The 14,150-nt window shown below is 45.6% G+C and overlaps 1 protein-coding gene across 1 annotated transcript in view; it reads right to left on the bottom strand.

The window, feature by feature from the left end:
* SIAH1 (siah E3 ubiquitin protein ligase 1) overlaps window positions 1-5,743 on the bottom strand; it is a 108,516-nt gene extending 102,773 nt beyond the window's left edge. The window contains exon 1 of the mRNA XM_069607049.1: window positions 5,610-5,743. The gene's annotated coding sequence lies outside the window, so the exon portion shown is untranslated. The remainder of the gene's footprint in view (window positions 1-5,609) is intronic.
* Between the last annotated feature and the right edge of the window lie 8,407 nt (window positions 5,744-14,150).

The following is a 14,150-nucleotide window of genomic DNA, read 5'->3' as shown; positions in this document are numbered from 1 at the left end:
TCGGACTTTGCTTCAACATCAACATTGTAAACTTCTTGATTTATGAAACGTATGAACTTCTCCTTGCAGAGAAAATGATGGGTCAAGCCTATAACATATGGGACATTGCACAAATACAACTAGCTGCAAACAGCAGTGCACTGAAAACCGTTTTCAGAGCCTTCCATCTGTCCAACCGTGCAACTAACCTTTACATTTTACACACTCACTTTTTACTTCAGCGGCATACAAAAAATGCGGTGCTGGTGCTCATTTTAGGTCGCATAACTTCTGGTGACTAAAAATATTAGCACACAATTGCTAATCAAATACATTTGTTTGCTACTCAAGGAAATTTTAATTAACAAACTTATCCATTTTTGAAAACTAATGTATGCATGGTTGTGTGTCTGGCAGTGATAATTCAGGTTTGATTTAGATTCAGTATCTGAACCCAACAGTGTGATGACTTTTTTTTTTTTTAAACAATGGTGCACAAGCACCTCATGCAAGTATAGTGCCCAATGAATTCTCATCACAACCAGAGCAAAATTTATTTCAGCACCTAATTGAAAGGTAAAACATGTAAAAATGCTCTCATTTTCGTATAAAGAAAGTTTACTTTTGACAGTACGCCCAATGCATGATCATGGTACAGCTCAAACAGGCTTAAAATTCAGAATGCTTTTAAGCTTTTTGAACACTACAAAATAAGACCACGATTGCATGCGTTAGAAGGGAAAAGGTTAAGAAAGTGACTATTTTAGACAAGTTAGCAGCACTTGCCAATTACCCCAGGCTCACCTCGCTTTGCATTCAGTTACTGCAAACTAGCACCAAGGATGGGGAACGGGAAAAAAAAAATGTAAAAACGCCCCTTTTGGTCTAAATTTTACAAAAAATTCACGATTTTCATTGCCATTACACCCGGCCGCCACCACGGCTTTCGGATGGATGCAGTTAACGCGTGCCCTGGTGAGGACAACAACACAGTGGGATTCAGTGGCCATCGCAAACATTTCAGCAGACCTGGGCTTGCAATAATCGCATATTTCCTATCAGCGGCCTCTGGATCTCAGAGGACTCCCTATTATCCAGAATACGACAACACCCTTACTTTTATAACTAACACTGAGCGGCATAACATCCCTCAGGGAAAATATTGAGCCTTGTCTCCGTCTGACATTGCCTTAACATACCTAAGCCAAGGAATCGTCAGGTAAGGGTCCCTAGGAACCAAATGTTTAATTCGCTCCTGGGCCAAAATCGGCTCTACTGTTACCCTAGACTCTAAGCCAGTGATCAACAGGCTGGGATGCGATCCTGCAGCCCAATTCCTGATTGACTGCAAAATTAGGGGGAAGAGAGCAAGGAAGGAGGAAGCCCCAGTACTGGTTTCAAAAAAGTGTTACCACCTTGATGGGTTCAACCTTGCTGTATCCCCACAACTCCATACCATACATGGCAACAGAAATAGCGTTGCCATTATAAAAGCCCCCCCGCAAGTACCAGCTCGACCAGTTCAGCCTAAAACATACACATGGATCGTGTGCCGTGCCCCCCAACCCCCGAATCATCTGTTTGAACCTAGCAGTCTGCTTGGCAACATGGGCTTCAGCACCAAGGTTTGACGGAAATCTGACCCCCCCGAATAGTGAAAACTAGAGACTCTGGGGATCAAGGCCCCTCACTTAACATCGCCTGAAATTTTGGAGGAAACTTGCCCCGGCTACAGACCATAACTGCCTATTTTTGGGCATTAGCCTTTAGATTCAGCGAATCCATGAATGAAGAATAATCAAGCACCGCAAGGCTATCACAGTCTGTGCCAACAGACCTGTCTACATAAGCCAATAATGGCACACGCCAACTTCCCAAGTAAATGGGCATAAAGCCCATTTATGTACAGACAGAAAAGCAGGGGGGCTAAGCACACAACCTTGGCGCACCCCTTGCTCCACCTGGAAGAAAGCAGTGCAACGACCCTGCATGCTGCTCCTTACACAGGCCACCATAGATTAATGCAGTCTCTCCAGAAGATCCACCAATGCACCTGGACAGGTCATAGATCTAAGCACACACCACAATTTATTACTATTGACCTTGTCAAAGGCGGAGCTCAGATCCATGAAAGCAAGAAAAATAGGTTCATCCTTCATTTATAAAGAGCGAGCCACCACTAGATAAATAAAGCCTGGTCTAAACCAAAAAATTTTTGGGTGAAAGAATACAGTTACATTCCACCCAAGACTCCAATCTCCCCAGGAGAAGCCGCCCCATGATCTTGCACACTGAGCCTTTATGACGTTGGTAGCGCCCTCAGCCCCTTCTTATTTATTGGCTGAATTACTCCCTGAGAACAGGAAACGGGGAGCACACCCCCAGCACAAATAGCGTTAAAACCCCTAATCATAAATTGGGGCCGAGATCCGGTTCCGATAGGAACATTATCAGAACCTGGACCTCCATTTATTTTTTTGACATTTTATGTGATTTCCCCTTCTTTTAAAACAATTTTCCATTCACTGAGTATGGCAACTGCTGGGATCTATAACCAGCGGGCGTTCAATGGCCACAACCACATCACCCACACTATGTACAGCAGAAAAATTTGCCACCTAGGCCTGATCAGAAACCATGACATCAGCTCCGCTTGACTTAGATTTATAAAAAGGCCCATTGTTCACCATGTCCCCAAAAAGCTTGGGATCATTAGTGACAGAAGAATAGACCCAGACCCGACTATGATAGCCCTTTTAAAAACAGCTAGGCACCAACTATATTCCTTTTTGGAGGACAGGGGATTCTCACAGGTTTCAAGCAAAAATACCCAATTTCGAACAATCTGAGTTAAACCAACCCGGCTGCCTCTTCAATTTTTTTGATAACCTTCTGCAAATGTCTCCCAGCACACTAAACTTGATAACAGGGTCCCAGAATTGTACCCAGACACATCGATCGTTGAGCGACCCAAAGTTGACGAGAAAGTAAAATTGCATGGGATATCATCAGGGAAACGGCCACTGGCCGAGCCTTAACAGCATGAGCACCTCTGTGCAAATTCTAACATCCCTCATAATGGAAATCGAAATTCCAGCCAGATTGTTTTCTGAGGAATCAAATGGGGCAGTTTGTGAACCGCTACCCATCTTGGCGTTAAAATCGCCACTCCCGCCCACCCAGAATAAGGAATAGCCCATTAGCAGTAGATAGATTGACAAGGCCCTCCATAACTGAAGATAAACACCAAGAGACATACCCATTGGGATTATAAAAGTTGACCACCAACCCATCTTTCGGATTCTAACCATCTGCAAAAAAGGACAAGAAAGAAGCAGTTTGCTAGATGAGTGAGTCTTGACCAAAATAGACAAACCTCCACAGCAGTGTCCCGTATATAATAATTATTAAATGTTAATTTATTACACACAACAAATGCCACTTTCCATGATGCCATCAAGTATCAGACTGAAAACAGCGCTATATCTTCTGTGACAATCAGCTTCCATTATGTCAACACATATACAAATAAGAGGGCCTGTGTGTGCAGTGCTGCACAAAGTCAGGGAAATCCTTGATCCATCCCTAGAGAGAAATCCAACATTGACATTAGTAAATTAGAGCAGTTAATGAAAAACGTTTGTGGACACTTCTTAAAAATACATTGAGTGATGAAAGGGAAAATACCCTTTACAAAAGTTGACGAATGGCTCTAACCCTGTCCATTAGCCATTCACAATTTACATGGAGTTACTTCTTAGATTTGATGTTACCAATATGTACATAGCCAGTCTTTTGCCGATCGGTTGTGTTCTCAGAGCCAAGGCAGTCCAAGGGAACAACCCCCACACCCAATCTCTAATGCCCAGTGAGATGTGGCTACTTTTACCGACATAAACTGTCGTCTGGCAGCTTTGCGCTTTAAATTCACACAGATGACAAGGGAACCAATACTACGTATCAATAGACTGCTATTGCAGCACAAAAATAATATCTGTCCAGGTTTGCATGCCCATCATTAAACGCTTTTAGGGTAAACTACCATTAAAATGCAAAAAGCATGGAAATGGTCACTCTGGAAACCCAACTCACGGTTAAGGGAGCAGATTTCAAAAAGGTTACATACGGCTGATACCAAGTATAATACGGCATGCTGGTGAAATTGCAGGAATATGCAAAAACATTGGTGTTCGTGCACGGGAAGGCAACTTACCTTCTCGGTATGCAAGCACACAATTGTAATATGCCACAGAGGCCAAGAACGGGGTTCGTAATTGAGGGGAGCTGGGAGCCATTTAGCTCCTGCTTCTAGCCAAGAAGAGCCTAGTTTGTTTGAAACCAATGCCAAGAGAAGCTACTTTTGGCTCCCCATGCTGATGCAAAACGAGCACTTCCATTTGAGTTTAATTGTGCATTTGTGGTAGTCTATAAATAAACATGAGGCCAAATAAGGGGTCATAAATAAATGGACAAAAGTTAACATCTTATGTGGAAGTTAAACTTGCAGAACGCTATGCACTAGCTTCGAGTTCTCCAGTGATAGCTCATGGTCAATGCTGAATACACAAAAGCTGCTTTTTGCTCCTGCTTAGCCAACTTTTATTTCCATCACTGCAAGAGTGAGCACGCGCGTGTAATGTGTCCGTCTGGTGTAATCAGAATCGTTGGTAGTCATGACAGAACAAGTACGTTTTTGTTGTGGGTAGTTGAGCTCAGTGTAAACATAACGTCCAATTATTAATACTGCAGTAAGTAATAAGTTAGCCCATAGTGGATGTTACCTCGGCGCTTGTTGCCATGGATGCTAGCACTCACATTGCATTCAGACTGGGCGTCAGGTAGCAGGAACAGTATTTTAAGTTACTCTGTCACGCAGATGATCATCCAGCGACTCAAACTGGTAACCAGTTGGCACACCACGTGCAGTTAACTGATTGGTGCCATAGACCACCAGCATTTGAGGATCTCTACCGATTTCAAGCAGGTTACAACATTAAAGCCTCGACACTGTTAAAGGCTGGAATTAACCGAACCGGCCTGTAAAGAAACCAAGTGTTATGGTCCTTGCACTGTTTCCAGGCTGCAACATGGCCCTGCCTAAGCACCCACCTACGGGGGTAAAGGGTGGCATCAGCATTGGCCTGAAGGGGGACAGCCTCACGCACACTGTTGTCCCTGCGTCTTTAGAGCTGGGCTGCAGAACGGCCTTATGAAATGCGATGGGCCTTGACGGCCACTGACCAGATACGCTGCATCGTTGCTGCAGGCCTGCCTGCCCGCCCGCCCTGCGGCAATGCAACCACCACACCCTCGGGTTGCCCCAAGTGCTCAGTGAGGCCTTTATGTGGCATCTTATAGACACGATGTGCTGAGGAACTTTCCGGGATGCTACTAGTTGGGCCTGGACTGTCTGGGGACTTTATCCCCCACCGATCATGTTTTGTTTATTGTCCTCTACGGGGCGGTCATCTTACCCTGGTGGGACAGCCGAGAAAACAAAAAATGGCCTTTCCGGTTTCAAGAAGTTCTTAGATCACACAGGGCACCGGAGACAAAGAGCAAGGCCTTGTCCGGCACCGAGGGGGCCCTCTGTCCCCGTTTCTACTGTGATCTCGCCGCGCCACACATACCTGTCCGTGCTGTCTCCAGACTCGACCTGACGGTGCCCTTCGGTTCGTATGTCCGGGTCCGTGAAGCCTCCGCCCCGCCTCCTCCACCTCCTCCCCCCGCCGCCGCCGCCGCTCTCAGGGCTTCTACTGCCGCCTCATCCACACAGGCCGCGCGCGCACACGCTGTTGCTCGGGGGGACGCGCAGCGACGGTTGCGAGGTACAGCGCGCTGCCGGTCGGATGAGGAACGCGCGCGGCCCAGAATATGGAAGGGGGGGGGGGTGTAAAACTGAGAGCGCGTTGAAGACTGCAGACAACGTAAAACATCGCGTACGTCAGGATACGTAAATAGGCGAGGTCGCGTGAAACATGCGTTCCATGGGGGATGCCCATAACGTCACTAGTTCAGTAATGGTTTACAGGGATATGGGCGGAGCAAAGCTCTTCCTGGATTGGAACCATAGACAAGTCAAGTCAGCAAGTTGCCTGATTCCATAATGGCCGCAAGAGAAGTCTGTTTGTTCGTCTTTATTAGCAAAACGTGTCCGTTCTTTTCGTGGTGTACAGGGTGGTCGGGCCCACTCCTCGTTGTAACTCTTCCATTTTTGGGAACTGAAAACCTCGATCAGGCCGAAATATGTGTATTGCCGAGTGTCACGTGCACGGAGAAATTGACGTTTTTGCCCTTTTCTAAAATGGTCGACCTCATTATTCTGATCTGTAACCTGCAATTGCTGATCGCGGAGCGTTTCGGCTAAACCAAAACTCAGCGGGTGGGGTGGCACTCGCTAACACAAAGGACAGGCTTGGCTGTCACACATTTCATTTAATTTCAAGGCGTGCCAACGTTGTGATGTGTCATGGAGATCTGGCCGTATCCCCAACAGCAAACCGAGCCCAGAAGAATAAATAAGCATCGTTCCCAAGTTTTCGTAATTTCGTATTGCAGTCCCTTAGTGCGCAGATCCAAACAAATTAGAATATCCAGTTGGACAGGAGAGCGTGCGATTCTGAATATATCTCATGCCCACAAGTACTGCAAATATGACAATAAAGGATCTATGTGATTTTTTTTTACAGAAAACAAATTCAGAGAATGATTTTTTAGCTAAAAAAATTGAAAATTCACCGATTTTTTTTTGTATTTGGAGGGGGGTTTCTCTCCAATCCCCCTGTTTCCCTATGTTGAAACTCCCCTCCCGCCCGTTTTAACCCCTTACCCCACCCCTATATATATATATATATATATATATATATTTTTTTTTTAATCGATATTTTTTCGATCTTTTTGTTTCATTAAAAAATCATTCTCTGCAATTTTTTTGTTAAAATCACTGCTTACAGATAATAAAGATTACAGTCTAGAATAGTCCAGGGAGTCGCGGTAGCTGCCCTCGTGGAATCTTTGAGAAAGTCCTGTGTTTTTTTTCTCGCACTACGTGCTGGCCCACCTGTGCAATGGGGAAAAAAACGAAACTACAATTTCCACCATGCAATTGGAAACAAAAAGCAGGACTGCCTCGAGGTGTGATGCATGGAACTGGGAAACTTGCCAGGGAGGAATCTTAATTCTATTAAAGACACAGAGGCGAGCATTATACTTCACTTTCTTTACTAACTCCGCCATTACCTCCACGTCCCTCTTCCTCATCCCTGTACTTGTGAGGTCCCGACCTCCACACCAGGAATCCATTCCATGTTTTAACTCGTACACATACCTGCCCCAACCCTCCAGAGAGTACACTACTCCCCATGTGTTTTTTCCCTACCTATCTTTCAGGATCTTTGGTGGGTGGCTGGGCCACCTGCGGCTCTGTTGATTCCTCTGCCTACGGAGCTTGGAGGGGCACCTATACTTTCCCCTCCATCTGACTCCCTTTTGAGCTTTGAGGTACTTGGGGGTTGGAATGTTGGTCTCCCAGGCCTACTTGGTGAGCAGGGGGCCTGGTTGAGCTAGTGCTCAACATACTGGACCGGCTGGGCTCGGGTATCGGTAAGTGGTGGTTGGGGGCAGGGCCCTTGGTCCTTGTACGAGGTTTGGTAGGGGGGGGCTTTCTGCGGCCTCTTGTGCATTCTCCTACTGGGTCCAGTCCGCTCCGGTACCCGTCTCCGATGCTGCTTTTCGTGGCACATGGAAGGGGATTCTGGTGTGCAGACGCTTCTAAGGGCGGTTGCATTGTTCTTAGGCGCGCAGGGATACAGGTGTAACCAAGTGTCTCTGCGAGGTTCTTCCCTTTAATACAAGAGATATTCAAATATTGCACAAGTGATAAGTGCTTGGAATGAAAGTGAATGAAGGTGACCTGAGTTCAAGCACCACATGCAAGCTACCACTGTGCAGCTCTTTCCGTGGCCGTTTTTGGATGCTGGGGGTTGCCGTGCCAGGTCAGTCAGGTGGTGGGCCCAGGTGCAGGGGAAGGAGGCCACAGTGTGGGTTTGCCTGATTGCAATTGGGTGCACCTGGTTATCTTTGGTGCCTTAGTTTCTTTGCCTTCTGGTCTTTTTGACTGTGCTGATGCTCTATTACAATATAAAAACCAACTCAAAAGGATAGAATTTGCTCGACTTCTGGCATACAACCAAAACATGATCTCCCATCTTTGTAAACGTGATGTAAAAAATATCTGAACAATAATGAGAAATCCAACTGGTACATACATGCCAACATTCTGAGGCACCTAGGAGGGAGATTTCACGAGAGAATTAGGGAGAAATTAATTTCCCCATAGGCATGCATTGGGGCTAGAATTATTTTAGGCGGGAGAACGTGAAAAATAGCAATATTTTGCAATATTTTTTCGGTTCAAAATCGGGCGTCTCCCGCCTAAATCGGGAGGGTTGGCATTTCTGCTGGTAGCACTTTTTCATCTTTTGAAGCTGCCATTTCGGGGGGTTCTTGGTCACATTACATTAAATTTATGTATACCTTACCAAATGGCTTTTTTTCCAGCTGCTATAAACTCCCTCTCCACAAAGATTCCATTAAAATGTCCTTGGTCACTGGGAGATCTGCAATGGGAAATCAAAAATTGAAGTTTTCAAAGGCCGCAGGACCAGATGGATTACCTCCTTGTTTCCTGAAGGATGACACCCTTTTCTGGGCTAAAACAAAGATTCGATTTGATTTTTGAAACCAAGGTTATTCCTCCTTCATGGCTAATGGCTATTATTATTCAATTACATAAGAAAGGGCCCATTGCTGATTCTTCCATTTATCAACCTATCTCTCTCATCGATGTTTCCGCAAAGGTATTTGCCACTCTCCTACTACACGAACTTGAGCAGTTTGTCACCGTCAAAAATTTGCTGTCTCTATTTCAAGTAGGATTCCGGAAATCGATGGGCACCACTTTAAATGCCACCATCCTTGTGCACCTTTTAGAAACCTCACATAACACTCAATGCGGCTCGATCTACATGGCATCGTTGGACATGTCTGCCGCTTTGGATAGTGTCATAAAAGGGATTCTTTGGCAGAAAATGTTATCATATGGCATACCTGACTATATTGTAGGATTGATAGCGTTATTGCTTGACCAAACTAGTTATAGAGTTCTCATCAATCAATCTAGCCTTTTGACGGATCCTGTCCCAACAGAAATTGCAGTCAAACAAGGCTGCAATCTTGCTGCAATTCTTTTGAATTTGTATATATGCGACATTGACAAAATTTGGAACAGCCCTGACCTTTTCCCAGTAAAACTTGGAGGCTTCAAGATACATTGGCTTGCATTTGCAGACAATGTTATTCTGTTTGACTGTACTCCTTATGGACTGCAAAATAAACTCAAGACTATTTTCCACTTATGCCAAGTGTCATAATCTTGTAACTAATCCCACAAAATCTAATATAATTATATTCTCCAAAAAGAAAAAATGTGCAGATTTGAATGGAAGATCGACGGCTGTAAAATTCAGCGGGTCCGCTCTACACGTTACTTAGGATATAACCTTTGCGATTCTACTTCTTTTTCAATGTGGGAAAAGACCTTAAAGACTAAGGTTGCTCAATTGGTATCCCAAATGAAAATCATATGTCACAAGTACTGTAAATTCTCGCTACTTTCTGTAAAAGATTTTTACATTTTAAAGATTGAAGCAATCATACTATTTGGATTGGATCTTTGTTTGTTGGATATCAGCAAAATACTAAATAAATTACAAGGGAAAATTTGGAAATCAGTATTGGGGCTTCCAATCGCTTTACCCAATTCCATTCTTTTGCATGAGTTTGGTCTTAATTCCCTGGCCTCGAAATTTTACTGGAGGATGCTAATCAATTATTCTAAAATGTTGCACCCTCCTGGTAATTCTTTATACGACAACCTTGCAAAAATGTTGTACAGTGCATATCCTGCTTCAATCGCTCGTTTTGCTAGGAAAATGAATTGTATACTTCAACTGATAACGATGCAGCCTAAAGATCTATGTGAGCGCCCCAGTCTTGTAAAAAAAAAAAAGGTATTATGAACTTGACTGGGCGAACATCATTGACTCTAATGCCGCATATAAATCCTATATTAATATGCATGTTTTAGCCATAAGCAACTCCCTCGGCTATCATACCTGCAAGTATTTCGTTGCAACAAGGAAAGAAACCTAAAGGTTGCAACATCTGACGGTCCCTGGAGATTTTGTAAGAAGCTTGATGTCCAAGAAATGCTAAAACATCTTGTGATATTCTGTGTGCAATGGGAAAATCAAAGACAGATATGCAATAGTAAATATTTATGCTATGATTCCTTATATTCCAGTGAACTGTTGTGGATGCAATGTATGTGGGGCACACAACAGTCCCTTATTTTATCTTTGACACGTCTCTTTACAGCGATTCAAGTAAAGCTATATGAACTGGAACAATGATCACCGTAACTCATTTTAACAGGAGTAATTGTCCATATATGGTTGTAAACAGACCTAGTTGGCCATCAAAGTGGCATCTTTGTTTTTGCTGCTTGTTTAAGAATGATGTCTTCTATAATAGTTCTTTGTAAACTGGCTTTTAATATTGGTGTTATGAATTATTCTTATCTTGATGTTTTAGGAATATTAACTTTTGGTGCTGAGTTTTATTATCTTTGTATTTTAGGAACATTGTGGTGTTTGATCTTGTAAAAATAGCTGGTGCTGTGTCTTTTTTCTTTTCTCTTAAACCCAATGTTTTAGGAATAGTAACTTTTGGTACTATGCTTTATTATTATGCTGTTGCTTTGGGAATATATCTTTTTTTGTCTAATGTTTTGTTTTATGTTCTTTGCCATTTTAGGAATATTAAGGTCTTGAGATTGTTAAACATGACATGAGCATTTATGTTAATGTTTGTTATGTTTACAAATACCTTTTATGGAAATGTATAATGATCGTTTTTACAAGTCTTTAATGTGTTCTGAATTTTATTCGTATTTGTACTGTCATAAAAGAATATGTATTTGTAAAGATTGAGAGCCAAATGAAAAATAAAATAATTAAAACATTTTGCTACAGTTTTTTGTGGATTTCTGCTGCTTCCTTGCAGGCATATTGCTTGTGGTTGTGTGAAGTTGTTCTGCCTGCTATACATGGTTCCTGGAAAAAAGTGGTGTAAGCTGAAGTATGTGGAGATAGAGGGTGACACAGCAAGTTCCCTGTTGTCATCAACGGACTTGGACCGACACCCGTCCTGCAAGCATAAACTCTTGCCGCTCCCAACTCTTGCTCTGCTGTCAAACACTCTTCTGACATCTGCTGTCTCCTTGAAGAGCTTGACCTCGATGTCCTCGGTCTCACCGATACATGGTTCACGGCCAGCTCTGTTACAAGCTTTGACACTCTCCTCCCTGATGGCTACAAGATCCATTCCGCACCCAGATCCAACCGTTCCGTAGGGGGTGTAGCCCTGATCTTCCCTGAGTGGATCCCTGCCTCTGTCATTCCTTTGCAGGCCCACTCCTCTTTCGACTGTCTCGTCTGCAGGCTCTCTCTATCTCTCCTGGCCATTCCCTTACAGTGGCTACCATCTATCAGCCACCCGGTCAGATCTCCTCCTTCCTCTCTGAGTGGGCTGACCTCTCCTCTTCCCTTCTGGTCTCGACCACTCAACTCCTCCTTCTTGGAGACTTCAACATCCACCTCGATGCATCCTGTCCTTCCTCTGGACTCTTTCGCAACCTCTGTGACTCTCTCTCTCTATTCTCCCCTCTGGCCCGACTCACTCTGCAGGGCACACGCTGGATGTTCTGATCTCTTCAGACCTTCCCTGTTCTATCCCTCTCACCACTCCTCTCTCCTGGAGTGATCACTATCTCCTTTCCTCCCATCTCACCCTCTCTACCCCTCAGGCCAAGCCACCCACCTTCTCGGTTATCCGACCCATGAAGTGTGTGTCAGGTGAGACTTTCGCCGCCACTTTCTCCCCCCACCCCCTGCCGCTTTGGCTGACTCATACCCTGACACAGCACTTTCCATGCTCAACTCTGCTATATCTGATACTATCGATGTTCTTGCCCCTGTCATGAGGATCCGCCTGAAGCCCAAAGCCAAGTGCAACTCCTGGTATGACACTGACCATGTCACCCTCAAACTCAAGTGCAGGGTGGCTGAGAGGAAATGGTGTGCTTCCGGTACATCCTCTGACAAACTGGCCTGCTGCCTGCCCCAAAGGCAATACCGGCTCTTTGTCCGCACCAAGAAGAGAGCTCACATCCAAGCCCGCGTCTCTGAGGCATCTAACAACTCGGCCAAACTCTTTAAAATTTGCAAGGAACTGGCCAATCCTGCTGCAGTCTCTACCTCTCGTGTCCCCTCCCAGGCCCTCTGCACGGCTCTGGCTCCTCATTTCATCTCTAAAACTCAGGACACCCTGTCCTCTCTCTCTTCCTCTCCCTCTTCCCCCTGCTCTTCCTCTGACCCTTCTTCGGCCACCTCTCCTCCCTCCTTCTCTGCCTTTCCCCTGTTCTCCCCAGATGAGGTTTCTAGACAAGTCCAATCTATGAAAGTCTTGTCAATACAGGTTCTCCCCTGTTCCTGTAAAACCATCAAGGACCATATTGACACCCTGGCTCCTGCTCTGGCTGACTTCTGCAACCACTCCATTGCCACCGGAGTCTTCCCTTCCCCCCCTGAAGCACTCCCTTGTGCACCCTCTTCTTAAGAAACCCTCTGCCGACCCTTCCTGCCCGGCAAACTATCGGCCAATCTCCATCAGCCTTTTACTGGGCAAACTCCTGGTAAAGCTGGCCATCTCCCAGCTGAATCTTCACACAGAACCTGTTGGTTGTCTTCATGAGCAGCCAGAAGCATGGAAAGTGCTCTCCTGAACATCGTGAAGACCGGCTCTCCAACCTTGATTCCAACACCCCCTGTGTCCTCGTCTTACTTGATATCTCTTCTGCCTTTGACACAGTCAACCATGCCATCCTGCTCAACCGTCGCCATGATAACCTTGGTATCACCGATCAGGCCCTGGCTTGGCTTACTTCTTTCCTCTCTGATCGACCCTCCCAGGTCCAACTTGGGTCCTTCCTCTCCTCTATCTCTACCTGTGGTATGCCCAGGGGTCTAACCTCTCTCCCCGGTTGTTCAACTAATACTTGGCACTTCTTGCCCACTGCATTGCCGCTCTCTGTCCCAACTTTCAGTTCTATGCGCATGACAGCTCATTTTCAGGCTCCCTTCAGCCAGCTCTTCTCCTTCTCTCATCTCTGACTGTCTGTCTGCTATCCAGGAGTGGAGCGCCGCCAATTATCTCTGCCTTAATGCCAGTAAGACTGAGATCCTCCTCATCAGCACACCCGCTCCCTCCTTTCCTGTCACTCTCTGGCCGGCCTCTCTTAGCCCTCTTCCTGCTCCCACCTGTGAGGCTAAAAACCTCAGGGTCATCTTCGACTCCACACTCTTCTTCTCTCCTCACATCGCTGACGTCTCTAAGAAGTCACACTACCAGCTGCACCTCCTCAGAGCTATTCTTCCTTTCCTCTCCTTCCCCTAGAAGCTCACTTTCTCCACAGCTCTGGTTCTCTCTAGGCTGGACTACTGCAACAGCCTCTTTCTAAATCTGCCTGCCTCTACTCTCTGCCCTCTGCAGCTCATCCAAAACAGGTCTGAGAGACTTGTCCTTGGCCTCAAGCCCAGGGATCATATCTCTCGAGGACTGAAATCTCTGCACTGGGTCCCAGTGGTGGCGAGGATTAAGTTCAAAACCCTATGCATTGTCCACAAGGCCTTCTGGGGCCTGGTACCTCAATACCTTCAACTCTCTCTTCCTAAATATCTTCCTTCTTGAGCTCTTCGCTCCTCCGCCTCCTACTCCCTCTGGGTCAGTCGCGTCTCCAAGCAACGAGTTGGTGGTAGATCTCTTTCTTCGGCCGGGGCCTCCCTCTGGAACAGCCTCCCTGCCTCTCTGAAAATTGAGGAGAACCATCTCTGGTTCCGGAAACACCTCAAGACCTTCCTCTTTCCTTCTGCTTTCTCTCCTCCTCTCCACTGTTGAACTCCTGGATGAAACTGCACTGGTCACCTGGCTACCCTCTGTTCTCGGGCCCAGGTCCCCTCCCCGCCAGTTGCACAACTGCACTGCCGCTTGGA

Source organism: Ambystoma mexicanum, chromosome 1p, assembly GCF_040938575.1.
Source record: "Ambystoma mexicanum isolate Mex_15411 chromosome 1p, UKY_AmexF1_1, whole genome shotgun sequence".
Lineage (NCBI taxonomy): Eukaryota > Metazoa > Chordata > Amphibia > Caudata > Ambystomatidae > Ambystoma > Ambystoma mexicanum.
The sequence above is the reverse complement of the archived record's forward strand: the minus strand, read 5'-3'. Positions and strand labels throughout refer to the sequence as shown.